Source organism: Equus quagga, unplaced genomic scaffold (genome assembly GCF_021613505.1).
Source record: "Equus quagga isolate Etosha38 unplaced genomic scaffold, UCLA_HA_Equagga_1.0 153_RagTag, whole genome shotgun sequence".
Classification (NCBI taxonomy): Eukaryota; Metazoa; Chordata; class Mammalia; order Perissodactyla; family Equidae; genus Equus; species Equus quagga.
Window position 1 is genome coordinate 5,114,069 of NW_025796915.1, and position 14,191 is coordinate 5,128,259.

Genomic DNA, 14,191 nt, shown 5'->3' on the forward strand with positions numbered 1-14,191 from the left:
CTGTGAAATTTCAAGACACTTGGGACAAAGAAAAGAGAACACAGCCTACCAGAGAGGAAACAAACAAATAAATAAAATGGTATTGAATTTCTCAACAACAACTTTGAAAGCTAGAAGGTAAGTGAGCAATGCCTCATAATTTTTCAGGGAAAGTAATTTCCAGAATTCTATATCTAGTCAAGTTATCAATTCTTAAGAAAAAATAAAGGCATTTTCAGAAATTCAATTCTCGCACAATTTACTCTCACGTACCCTATTAGAGGACATATGCTACCACATGAAGGAATAAACCAAGAAAACAGAAGGTGTGGGACCCAGGAAATAGAAGATCTAACCCAGCAAAGAGAAGGCCTAGGACTAGAGTGAAGGGTTATCCTGATAAGACAGATGTGCAATAGGGAGACACTACGGCAGGTCAGAAGGCTCCAGGAGAGATTTCTTCAAGAAGATGAAAAAGATAAGACACCAAGTAAATGTTAAGATATTGAGATATCAAATTATCCAAAGATTTGCTCAGTTTAGAAGAGCTTGGGGTTGCATTAGTCTGAAGAACATAAAAAAATAGACAAACTAAAAACAAAAAAGTATTCATTAGCACCATAGAACAACATATTTCAGGAAAAGCAAAGTAATCATAGTATATGGACTGGAAACTACAGTGTGATACCCAGATTATCTACCATGACCCCCTCAATCCAAATCAGAATTCCCCGGGCAGCTGGGATTGTTGCTTGCTGGGAGCTCACAGATATGTCTTTCTGGAACTCGCCCTCAGCCTAAGGGAACCACCTCACCTAAGATTAAACCTCCTCCACAGGAAAGCCCTCATCCAATGACTGGTCCAGGTGATTGTACAAAGGCCCACCCTGTCTCAATTTTGGGTAGCTCTGCAGGGCAATCCCAGCTCAGAGCATAGCAATCCTGCCTCTCACACCCCTCACAGGTGTTGTTCCAGGGTCTCTCCCCAGTAAATACTAGGCACAAATCTCTGCCTCAGCATCAGCATCCTGGAGATCTGACCTAAGCTAGTGCTCTATATGGCTCAACTGTGAAGAGCATGCACATGGTCATACTGTAAGCAATGGTTATTAATCTAACCAAAATTACAACATAATTACATTGGGAGGCTGTGGAATGGGAAGTGTGCATATGCACGTGTGGAGAGGTGGACGGAGAGGATGATGAAAGATGGAGACATCCTCATCTTCAACAGAAAATATCTGAAACTGAAAAATCTAGAAGTAACAATGTAGCATTATTTAAGGATAAGATGGTAATATCGAAAGAACAGCTAAAATAGTTGGGGAGGAAGAAATATTAGAGAAGGAGTAAAGTTTGTAGAGCTTGTTGAGTGTAAGATATACACATGCATAACTCAGAATAATAAGAAACTATTTTTAAAAAGAATGCAAAAAATAACCTCAACAACTCAGGTTCTGAAAAATGGAATCCTTCTGCACAGCCTCTATCAATGGTAGGTCCCTCCCATCTGTTCAAAATTAACGCAAAACTGTAAAATTCCTTGCCATCTTTTTAGGGACTCTACACAAGTGGAAGAACAAAATGTTGCTTTCTAGGAAAGCAAAATGTTGCTGAAGTATCGCGGTTCTAGATTTTAGGTAGCTCTGCTATCACTTAGGTTTGCACTAGCTCTTAGTAAGCAAGGGAGGCTCCCCAAAGTGGCAGGAAACGAGGTTCAAGATTTTCCCACAATGGCACATTCTCTCGCCCTCATTTAAATAGGGAGAAAATTTCAGGTAAGAAAAGAGGGGAGATTCTGTGAATAAATATGTGAGGCTATTCCTGGAGAATGGATAACATCTGTGCCGAGTTTTGGATCCATTCAAACTTCACAAGTTCACTCCAAGTTTAGCACCCAAGCCCTCATTTCCCAGGCTCAAATTCCATTTTTTTGGTAGAATATATGATATCCCTGTTCAAGAAAAGCAGCCTCGTAAACGCAGCTCATAAAACTCAGCCGTGGCGGGGTGCTCACCCAACACATGCTGATGAGTGAAGTGTAAACGAATTAGAAACATGTGGATGCAATGTCTTAAGCGTGTATGCAGTGTTTAAACAAAATAAAAAGGGGTTTGCTCCCAGCCCCAGCAATGGGCACGGAGGCTGCAGCATTCAGTTGGGGTGAATAACCCAGAGGCAGCCGGAGCCAGAGCTGTGCCAGACTTGACCTCCACGGACTGCATTATCTGTGCGGCTTTCCTCCTGTTTATGACAAAGGATCTGCCTGCCCTTGGACTCCAAATTCTGCCCTAGACGCGGATGATTACTATTTAAACTGCTTTCCCCCAGACTGCATTTTCCAGCACAAAGTTATGGAAAATAAGATGAGGAGAATGCTTCTGAGAGCCCAGACTCTTCCCTGGAATTAAAAAACTGTTCTGAAAAAGTCAGAAGAGAAGATGGGCGAGACTGTATATTCTTAGCTTTTCCTGTTCTGAAAAGGAAATTGTTTGGGGCACATTCCACTATTAAAACTTAAATGCACAAGCATACAGCTTATCAATTGTGTAATATCCCTAACCTTCTATCCCACATTTCTGACTACGTGCTTTAAAAGTCCACATGCAATGCCCTACTAAATCTTATTTAACTGACAGTCTTAACAGGGTTGGAGATCTGCATTAGAAACAGTGAACAAAAATGTCTTTTTTAAATTCTGAAAAGACATCGGTTCAGTGTTCCACAGATGTTAAATTCCTTTTAGCCTCACTCTCACTGAAACAGAGTTCTAGCTGGTAACACTAATGCAGTGGTTCTCAAACTTTAGTGTACTCAGAATCCCCTGGAAACCTTGTTAGAATGCAGATTGATGGACTCCACCCTTACAGTTTCTGATTCATTAGGTCTGGGGTGGAGCCCCAGAATCTGCATTTCTAACAAGTTCCCCAGCAATGCTAATGCTGCTAGTCCAGGAACTGCTTTGAGAACCACTGCTCTAATTGGTGCTGTTGAACGAGAACGGAGAAAGGAGACCTACCTAGCAACCAAACCACTACTGGGAATACAGTGCCAAAGCTGACATACAGAATAATGTTTGGCTAACTAAATAAAAGGTTACAGTTTTATACATGCAAGCCAGCCACTCAAGACTGCAATCATCAAGAAAATTTGCAAGGAGGAAGTTCCTTTCTGAGTTGTCAGGCATGGTCCACAATGTGCAGAAAAGAAAACAGAGAAGGAAAAGGAACTTCTCTTTCCTTAGCATCTGCATTTGGATTTTGCTGCCTAACCTACTGCCACCTTTGATAATTTTTACTATGTCTATTGTTTATTGAGCACTTACTATATGCCAGACTATCAGCTAATCCTCACCTATGAAGGATGAGGACACTGAGGCTCAGGCAATTGTAGTGCCTTGCTCATGACTGCCTAGTTGGTAAGTGGTAGAGCTCAGCTTGGAGCCCAGCCCTGTGGGACTCCACTGCCCTTGTGCTGTCACTACACCACCACCCTCCTGTCCTGTGCTGGAACCCAAATCAACTCCAAACAGAGCTTCCCATGGCTGTGCTGCCACAAGGATATACCTGTACACCACCTACCCCGAAGCCACTTACTCGAGGCCAGGGTATCTACCCAGCCCCATCATGCTTGGATCTCTTGGGTACCTGGGGACTCTGTGTCTCCCCCAGGGCAGCCAGCTAAAGGAAGCCCGTTTCCTGCCTCTCTGCAATGGTCCCAGAGAATGGCCTCAGTTTCTGTTCTGGATTCCTAAGGCTGAGCCCCTATCACCTACCCAATTCGCTGAGCTACTCCCATCAGTTTCATGACATCTGTGCAGAGCTGGTGCTGGACAAGAGAGCTGGCTGGCAACCTCTCCCTCTACTCCCACTGTGATATTGTGATATAATGAGAAATATATTTGTTTTCTGTCCTCAGTTCCTGGTACAGAGCTTCTAATAAACTTGTAATTTCCTGAGTGATAGGGATGAGAGGAGCATCTTTTGTTATTCATAACAAGCCCCTTCCAAACAAACCTGAGTTTATGCTAATGAGTTGACTCTTAGTGGGCCCCTATATAGGTTCAGGATGGGGGCTGGTCACCAGAAAAAACAAGCATGATTAGAAAATTGGAACTTTCAGCGTTATCCCCTTACCTCTGGGGAACAGGCTGGGGAGGGTAGAGGGCCTGGAGATCAGGTTAATCACCAATAGCCAATGATTTAATCAATCATGCATATATCATGGAACCACCATGAAAACTCTAAACAATGGGGTTCAGAAAGCTTTAGAGTTGGTGAACATATGCACGTGCTGGGAGGCTGGCATGCCCAGAGAAGGCAGAGAAGCTCTGTGCCATTCCCCCATACCTTGCCCTATGTATCTCTTCCATCTGGATGTTCCTGAGTTGTACCTTTTATAATAAAGTGGTAATATTAAGTAAACTGTTTTCCTAAGTTCTATGAGGCATTCTAGCAAATTATCGACCCTGAAGAGGAGGTCATGGGAATCTCCTATTTGCAGCAAGTTGGACAGAAGTGTGGTAACTTGGGGACCCACTACTTGCAATTGGTGTCCGAAGCAGGGGGCAGTCTTGCGGGACTGAGCCCTTAACCTGTGGGGTCTGCACTAACTCCAGGTGGTTAGCATCAAAATTAAACTGTAGGACACCCAGGTGGTGTTTGCAGAGAACTAGAGAATTGCTGGGTGTAGAAAACTTATATGTTTGGTGTCAGAGTGTTGTGAGCAGAAATAGAACTTAGTACTCGCCTTCTCCCCATGGCTGTCAACGTCCAATGAGCAGGGTCTAACCCTCCGCTGGTGGATGCCGGGTCCTCTGCTGGGTTGCCAACCACTGATGCAACTTTCTAGAGCACAATCCAATATTCTCAAGGACAGGACACATTTCTGTCTGAGGCAGCAAGCATCGAAGAAACCTCTTTCGCTCTCTATATCTGCTCGGCCACCAGGCTGAGTCATTCTTTCATTCTGGATTCTCCCCTCCCCATTCCTCCTGCCAAACTCCAGCCCAGGCCATCAGCCTGTGCCAGAAGGTCTACACAATCTCCTAGCTGGTCTCCATGACTCAGGCTCCCTGCCTTCTCCCCATTCATCCAGCTCAACCTATCCTATCCCCAAACCTACCTTCTTCAGGTCACTCCCCTCTCGTAGCTCTATACTCCTCTCCCACCACTCCTAACCAACAACTTTCCCCACTCCACTCCCTCCCCAGATGCCCCTTGCCCCTTCCCACACCGCGGCTTTGCACAAGCTGTTCCCCCTGGCTGGGATACCTCACATTCTCTTCTTTGCCTGAGCTTCCAGCTGAGGCTCAGCCCACCTGCTCCTGGAAGCTTCCCCTGATCAGACTCAGCCACATTGATCTTGCTATGTCTACCTGATATAGAATGTCACACCTAGAAGGAATCTATCACCTAATTCTCTCATTTTACATGGTAGAAAACTGAAGCTTAGAAAAGTGAAAAGATTTGCCTAGAGTCACGCTGTCAATGACCCCACTACAGTTAAAAGGCATAGAGATTCTCTAGATTAAGAATAATAATACCTAACATGGCTAGTTAGATAGTACTTGCAGTGTACCAAGTACCATATGAGACACTGCATAGGTATTATTCCATATTATCCTTACAACTCATTGAAATAGATACTATTATTATCCCATGTTATACATGGGAACCCAAGACTCAGTGAGGTTAACTAACTTGCTAAAACCCACACCACCAGAAAGTGGTGGAGCCAGCAGGATTCAAAAATCCAGGTTTGACTCAGAAGCAGAATTCTTATTCTCAGTGCCCCTCTGAACTCTTAATTCTTTCATATGAGCACAGATTCTCTCTCTAAGCAGAAACTCGCCTCCTTGAGTTCAAGTACAGTACTTGACATGATGCCACATATGGAGCAATGCTCGTTCGTTCACCCAACAAACATTTATTAGGCACCTATTGTGTGCCAGGATCTAGGTTTAAGCAAGTTATTAATAAGACAGAGTCTCTGCCTTCAATGGGCAATCAGCATTCATTCACTTTATGAATCCATTCACTCAGCAAGTATTTATTAAGAGTCTACCTCATTCCAGGTGTTACAATGTGTTGAGGAAATGATAAGAAAAAGAGACCAAGTCCTCAACCTCATGCAACTACAGTCTCATAGGGAAGACAGGTATTCATTAATATTCATACAAATAGATGGGAAATTATAACTGTGAAGGATAGTTTATTGTGTGAAGGGGAGTGGAGGGGAGGGGAGAAGATCATTCATGGTAGAGGTATACCAAGGGCTACACCCAAAGGCCAGGAATATGCCCATTCAACGAGTGAGAGAGGGGGCTGGCCCAGTGGCCCAGTAGTGGTTAAGTTCACATGCTCTACTTCGGCAGCCCCAAGTTCACAGGTTCAGATCCCAGACGTGGACCTACACACCACTCATCAAGCCATGCTGTGGTGGTGTCCCACAGAGAAGAACTGGAAGGACTGACAACTTAGATAGACTACTATCTACTGGGGCTTTGGGGAGAAAAAAAAAGAGGAAGATGTTAGCTCAGGGCCAATCTTCCTTACCAAAAAAAGCATACCTTTAAAAAAAGGGGGTGAGAGACATTCTCCATGGCTGAAGTAGAGAGCGAGGGGAGATGACAGGAGATGAGGTTGCAGAGGTAGACCAGCAGCCCAGGCCAAGCAAGACCATCGTTTTTGCAGAAAGAATGAACATTCTTGTCAAGAGTTCTACGAAGTACCATGGTTTATATTCTTCATAATTTTCCAGAGAGAAGAACATGGAACAGTAGCTTCCCATTTGGAGGAAGTTCCTAGACATGTAGTTTCATGGGAATTGGCTAAGCCAACTTGTCCAAGCTACCCAACCTTTTTCAAAATGTTTTCTTTTTCTCTCATGTCATAGTAAATCTAAAGTTGGAAAAAGTGACTGAAAACAATACCATTATGGAAAAAACACCATGCTGTTCAAGCTGTGTGACATGTAGTGTTACATCTTAAAATGTTACATTTAATAAAAAGTAAAAGTTTGAAGGGCCTTCTGTCAGTTTGGCTAGCTGTCAGCAAAGCCGCTTGACAGTTTCAATAGAAGTGAGACAGTTTCAATAGAAGCAAGAGGTCATAACCAGTTTCTTATGGCTTTGGAAAATGTATATCTATCTAAGCAGATATGGACATATTAAAATATGGAATATACACATATCCTCCAGAAAAACAATGTGGGCTTTTCCTGTCAAGAACTGAGGAGTTGAGAACTCTCCGAAGGAAATCAGGAAAGGGAACTCTGGCATAAATACCATGTGAAGTAAGTCTCAGAAGCCAGAGAAACTCAAAGGCAGAGGAAATGGTACCCCTTCTGCAGGCAATGCCCAGAGCGGGGCAGCCTGACTTCCCATCTCCTGCTATTATCATCTTAGGTAAAAAATATATGTATATATGTATGTGTATATATGCGTGCACATGTGTATGGCGAGGCGTGTACACATGTATCTTCCAGTCTGTTGGCATCAGGCCAAAGCAATCAACAGTGATAGGAACACAACATAGGCTGGTCCATAAGGTGGAAAACTTATTGTATGAATGCGTGGGTGGATACAATAAATCCACATGCTGAAAACCAAGCAATGGTTCTAACAAAGGCTCTCTCTCTCTTCTAAACATTTATAAGCGGACATGGTAAGACAATGGAAAAAGAAAGTTTCAGCAGGAAGAAAGTTTTGATGTCTTCAGGAAAAGAATTTTTTAGCATAATAAATTCTCAGAATTCAAGAGAAGACTTCAAGGAATCCCAGCTACCTCGTCTCAACTTCTGACTACAGGAACCAATGAGTTAGGCACCACCTGGCTTTCACTCGAGTCTTTGTGAACTGTCCACGCCTAGCACACACTTTGTGCCTGCGAGGCAGCAGGGCTTAGCAGGTATTTCTTGACTTGATGCTCTCTGCCACCCTCACAGCCTGTTCCTTTAGCAGCCCCATGGAAGGCTCTCCGACTCAGCTCTCCCTTTGGGGGCTTCATAAAGCCCGCTGCATAATGACTTTCATCATGTTACCACTCTTCTCACAGCCATCCTGAGTTCTTCGCTGTCCTCAGAACAGCTACATCCAACCATTAAGATGGGTTTCAAGGACACTGTTCTCTACAAGTGGGTCTCAACTGCTCTCTTCACTCTTATGGGAACACAGCATGGGCCTTCTCTCCTCTGGGGCTCTTTTTCTCTGGTTCACCTATCTAGAATGTCCTTGATGTTCTAATCTACCTACACAAACCCCACCTTCAGCATCTGTTTGTGAAATACACAAACATACAAATTGTGACAGGTGCTGTGAAGGCACAGTCTCCCAGAGAACATGGACCGGAGAAACTGACTTTGTCTAGGGTATCATACAGGAAAGGCTTTCCCGAGGTAGTGACTTTTGAACTGAAATCTGAAAGATGAGTCAGTTCTATGATGGAGGGGATGGGGAGGAATCCATCCCAAGCAGGAGTACCAGGCTGTACAAAGGGCCTGTGACAGGAGAAGGAGTAGGAAGAGGTCAGCGTGGCTGGAGAGCAGAGAGTAAGACAGCCTGAAGAGGAGTGAGCCTGGAGAGGTGCCCCTTCCTTAAGTTCTCAGTTCTCATGATCTCTCTGGATTAGGTTTGCCATGTAAAAGGCAGGATGCCCAGTTAAATTTTTCAGATGCACAACATATATTGCATGGGACATGCTTATACTAAAAATTATTTGTTTTTCTGAAACTCAAATTTAACTGGGCATTCTTTATTTTTATTTGCTAGCAAGCTTACTCTGGATACAACGAAAAGATACATTTTTCTACATAATTCATTCGTATTCTTAATCACAATGGGTCTTATGTTTTAGCTGGCTTGATGTTTTCCCATCTCTGATGACCTTAATCAGAGAACCTTAGAGCAGGAAGAGTCCTTCTAGAAATCAGCTTGTCTACCCTTCTTAGTCCACAGACAAGAACAGGAGGCTTAGAAAGACACCTCGAGCTGCTCAAGATTACAGATAGAGACCCCCCGCCCCCACCCCGGGCCTTGTTTCATACCTCCCTCTAGTGCTTAGGACAGTGCCAAGCACATTAAAAAACAGCTTAATCAATTGCTCAGTTGAATTAACAAGCTCATTTACATGCCTCTGTACAGAGGCGCATGAATAGATACAATCCCAGACAGCCAGGAGCTTTCCAAACAAAATACACAGTAAGCCAGACAGAGAAGGGGCCATTTGCACATGCACAAACACAGGGACAGACACAAAGGACCCCAGCAAGTGGCTGCTTCAACCAGCTAGACTCCAGCCTTTTCCTGGAGCTTCTACAAGAGCCTGGAACCAAGGCTCTCCTCCTTGGTGGCTTGGTGAATTTACTCCTGCAAGGTGGCCCATTGGATTTACATGGCAAGTGTGGAAAGTGATCATTTTTACCTTAAGATAGAAACTGTGACCCTGAAGGGATTCACCAGCCAGCCTCGTTTGTCCCTTTCAGGCCCCAGTTATTTGACTTTTTTTGAGGTCCTCTCTGCAGGCAGAACACGTTCCATCCAAATATGCACAACCACCAGGAGAAAAAGGCAGGGGCGGGTCCCTCCACACTATTTACCAAACGAAGGCAGCCCCCCACATTCAACCAGACTGAATGCAGGGGGATAATCCCCCTGAGTAAGCTTGGCTTTCATTCCTCCACAGGACTTTAAAAGACGTCAATCCATCCCAACCACAATCAAATGCAAGCATTTCACTTCCCGAAGACAAACAACGATTTGGACAAATGAGAAACGGAGGTTCCCTTGCGGCGGCATGAAAAGGGAATTCAGCAGCCGCGGCTCCCTCTCAAAGGAAGCACCGGGAAGGATGTTCTCGCCGTGGCCACACAAAGCGTGGCATGAGCTCATCATGCCAGAACCTAATTGAAACCTCAGGCTGAAACAGTGTTTTGTGATATTTGGGAGAAAGGATGGGCAAAGACAAAAAGGAAACACAAAGGATGTGTACAGAAGCAGCATGAAAAGCAGCCCACTTCTTGACTGTGGGACAATTTGGAAGGTGGCCATTGAGTTAAATGAGGTGTAGCCTTCCTCTCAGCCTCACTGAGACCCAAAGCTGTTTTGCAGAACCTGCTGCTGCTAGCATTATGGCTCCATATGCAAGGCCTTTGGGGTCTATTAGGACCTTCAAGATGCAGCAGATTCAAAGAAATGCAGCAGAAAAGATGCTGGTTAGACCTTTAGACAAAGTCCCTAACATTCGGGACTCTACTGAAAGGCACAAAGGTAAAAGAGAAAGAGGATGTTTTTGCATGTCCTTACCTGAGTTTGAATTTGAGTCCTGACACTTACTAAGCTGCATCACTGGACAAATTATGTCTGTGAAGCTTGCTTTTCTTATCTGTTAAAATGGGTATTTCAATGCTTATCTCACAGACTTGTCTGAGAATCAAATAAGAGGAGGCTTGTAAAAGCACAGGCACTCAATAAACATTCGCTTCCTTTCTTTCCCCTGAAACTAGATGTCCAGGGAAGGGGTGGAATGTCTGCACTGGGAAGCTTTATAAGAATTGCAGACATGGAAATATCTACCTCTATCAAAATGTGGCAACCCTTGGCAGTAACAAAATAGGCTAGGTGGTGGTCCCCAGTAGTCTCAAGGCTCTATTAGACGTCTTCCCTTGCCCCAGGTAGTTAGTTGATGTTAGGCTGTCTCCAAAGCCCTTCTGAGCTGCCTCTTCTTTTAATCCTCTTTGATAATTGTCACAGCAGCATGGCCAAGTTAAAATATGCCTGGAAGAAGAGCAGGGAGCACAGTTTCATGGCTTTTTGGCTCCCCTTCAGGACTCCAGCTGCTCAGTAGCCAAGCCTTGGGAATGCTGTTCAGGATCTCAATATTCTATTTTCTTTCTCTTTATGGTTCTTGCAAATAGCCACCTGCAAGTTTCATTTCGTTATTAGATCTGCATAGAGAAGAGGCTTTAATATTTCTTCTTCTGGGAGTCTCTTGTGTTCTGAAGGGCCATAGTCTCCAGCAGTTCAACCATCATCCCCTGATAAACACAGGTCTTAGAGAGAAACTCACTATTCTTTTCCTTCAGCAAAAGTTCCCATCAATAAGCATACAGCCTCAGTGAAAAACACGTGACGACAGACCAGGACACCTGGAAAGAATGCGCACCTACCCACACTCCCAACAGCACAAGCCATAGTCAGTAAACCTTTGTGATGTTGGCTCTTTTCCTAGACTCCGTCCCCTACTTCACATTGACTATGCAGCTATAGCCTGATGCTCTGGTTTCCTTTGGATAGATTTAGCCAGGCATAATTACCTAAAAATTGGGGAAGGAGGGCAGAAAAAAAGAGAATTCTCTTTAAATGCCTAATATATTTGAGATGAAAGGATGTGACCTTTCTGACTGAGTAACCCAGATTATTATCTACTTCTCTTCCCACTGTCCTATGTAGATCAGGCTCCAGGAAAAATTCCTGGATAATTCACTATAGTAAACTTCTCTTCAGGGTAAAGCTCTGACAAATGGGCAAGCTCAAGTTTAGACCAAGGGCATTCAAGGTCTTTTCTGTGGGTTCAGAGTGCTGGAGGTCAGGGGAAGGTTATACGATAGAGCAGACATAGGGGAATACAGGATGCAATACTGGATTTCACCTTGTGGGCCTATGTAAAGAAAACTCAAACTGTCCATAGCTTGTTTATGCAATCCAGAAATCTTCCAGCAGTTCTAGCAATATTTCTAAGTATTCCTCTCTAATCTCCCTCTGCTTTCCTTGTCCAGTTAAAACCATACAAAGAGTTCACCAAAAATAGATAGTTCCATGAAAATCAAACTGGATAACATAAACAGAGAGAAAATGTAATATAAGCTCTCTTAAACCTTTGACCTAGATTCCATGGGGCCCAACCTGTTTGGTTTTTGATACCGTTTGGTTTTGATACTAGGTGTGTATAGGGGCAAATGTTAGCATTTCCTGATTTGTATCCTTTTATTTGAAAACGCAGGGATTTCTTAGGATACGTTGTTCATCTGTTTTATTATTTTGCCCTTAAAAATGGAACCAACATCTTACACCCATTAGGATGGCTACTATCAAAAAAATAGAAAATAATAAGTGTTGACGAGGATTGAAGAAATTGGAACTCTTGTGCTCTGTTGGTGGGAATGTGAAATAGTTTCAGTCACTAAGGAAAACAGTATGGCAGTTTTTCAAAAATTTAAGAATAAAATTACCTTATGATCTAGCAATTCCACTTCTGAGTATATATCCAAAAGAAGTAAGAGTCTTGAAGAGATAGTTGTACCCCCATGTTCATAGCAGCATTATTCACAAGAGCCAAAAAGTGGAAGAAACTCAAGTGTCCATCAACAGATGACTGGACAAACCAAATCTAGTGTATACATACAACAGAATATATTCAGCCTTAGAAAGGAAGTAAATTCTGACATATGCTACAACATGGAAGAACCTTGCGGACATGATGCTCTATGAAATAAGCCAGTTACAAAAAGAAACTGTATGATTTCACTTATTTGAGGTACTTAGAGTAGTCAAATTCACAGAGACAGAAAACAGAATAATATTGCCAGGGGTTGGGGAGTGGGGAAATGGGGAGCTATTGTTTAATGCATAAAGAGTTTCAGTTTCGTAAGATGAAAACAATTCTGGAGATTGGCTGCCCAACAATGCGAATGTACTTGACACTACTGACATGCACACTTAAAAATAGTTAAGACGGCAAATTTTACGTTATGTGTATTTTAGCACAAGTAAAAAAATGCAGCCAATACGCCAAAAGCCGTATAAACTTCCAAAAATCTGTCCCCCCTACATAATATTCCAAAGAATCAAATCAACACCCTAAGGAAAGAGTAACTAAAATTGGTGGCCAGATTCCAGCAGCTGGGGTCATCTCCTAGCAGACCACTCTGCCCTACAGAGCTCTGTTTTCTGGTTTCTGTTCTTCCCCCTGCATGTGAAGCTGGGCATACAGGAAGAGCTGAGCAGCACAAAACCTTTAGGAAGCGAACACATTCTAGCAGCTGGAAAAGTCAGCCATCCTATGCAAAACAAAGATGACATTACTGACCCCAAACCAATAAAGCATGCGTGAAGGTTGCTGCATTCCCCATTACTGGTGATACATTTCCATTGCTTCACTGGCATTCTCTACTATAAAGTGCCTGGCCCACAGCGGGGACTCCGTATGAGTTTGGTGAGCAAATGAAAGAATAACGGAAAGGCCGGGGGAGTGAACTGAGCAGCTATATGGCAGAAATGTAAGAGGCCCTCAAGAGTGTTAAAATGGCAAAATGATCGTCTCTTTCTGGACAAATTCAAGGGATGATTTATGTGAAACAAGGTGGAGTAAATTCTTGTTAAAGACTCAGGTTTTACTGAGAATTTGCGATATCCTGAGCGCAATTTGGATTTGTGTTCTGTGTATGCGTGTAAACCGCAAAAGCAGTTAACTGTTGATGGCCAAATAACAAATGCCCCTGCCTCTCCCAGGAGAGATTAAATAGCTCTGGGTCAAGAAAAAAAAGAGAAGATCAAAAGAAGATCCAGACATCATGGGCTGGCAGGAGGCAAGAGGTCCCTGGGCCGAGGGAGGGTAACCTCTGCTTGAACTTAGAGGAATGTGGAAAAGGGGTTCTGGGCTGAGAAGGAAATCTCCAAGATGCTTCTCTTAAGCTATGCTGAGCAGGATTCTGAGCTACATGCCTGAAATTCCCTGACCAGACTGTAATATTTACATCTAAGCCTTTGCTGTATATACTTATAATTGACAAAGAAGATTCCTTTTTTTCCTTTTTTTAAAAAAGTGATTGCACATAAAGCAAGTTTCGGGTGAAAGCGGTATCTTTGTACAGCTGGTCCTTTTGGAAAAATAAGGCAGATATTGAGTGACATAATTCATACCCAGTGACCTATTAATCTCCATCCTGGAATTTATTCTGAGACTAAAATCTAAAAGAAGAGTAGAACATATTATGGTTTTCCTGAAAATGTACTGAATGACTTCTGAGTTCTTTTGTTTAAACTCATTAGGAAAAAGACTTTAGGGAAGGAAAACAAGTTATAAAACATTATCCCCTTTACACCTAAGGCCATTCTGTCTATCTCCTGCTAACCTCTCTATCAGCCCTGATTCATGAGTACCACTTACTTGGTTTGGAGACAATGACCAACCCAGCATCCTGAGATCTGAAAATG

General features: G+C 43.2%; 1 protein-coding gene across 1 annotated transcript in view; it reads right to left on the reverse strand.

Annotated features, from left to right (window-relative positions):
* LOC124233071 (thrombospondin type-1 domain-containing protein 4) overlaps window positions 1-14,191 on the reverse strand; it is a 548,658-nt gene that overhangs the window by 305,231 nt on the left and 229,236 nt on the right. The gene's annotated exons all lie outside the window — the stretch shown is intronic.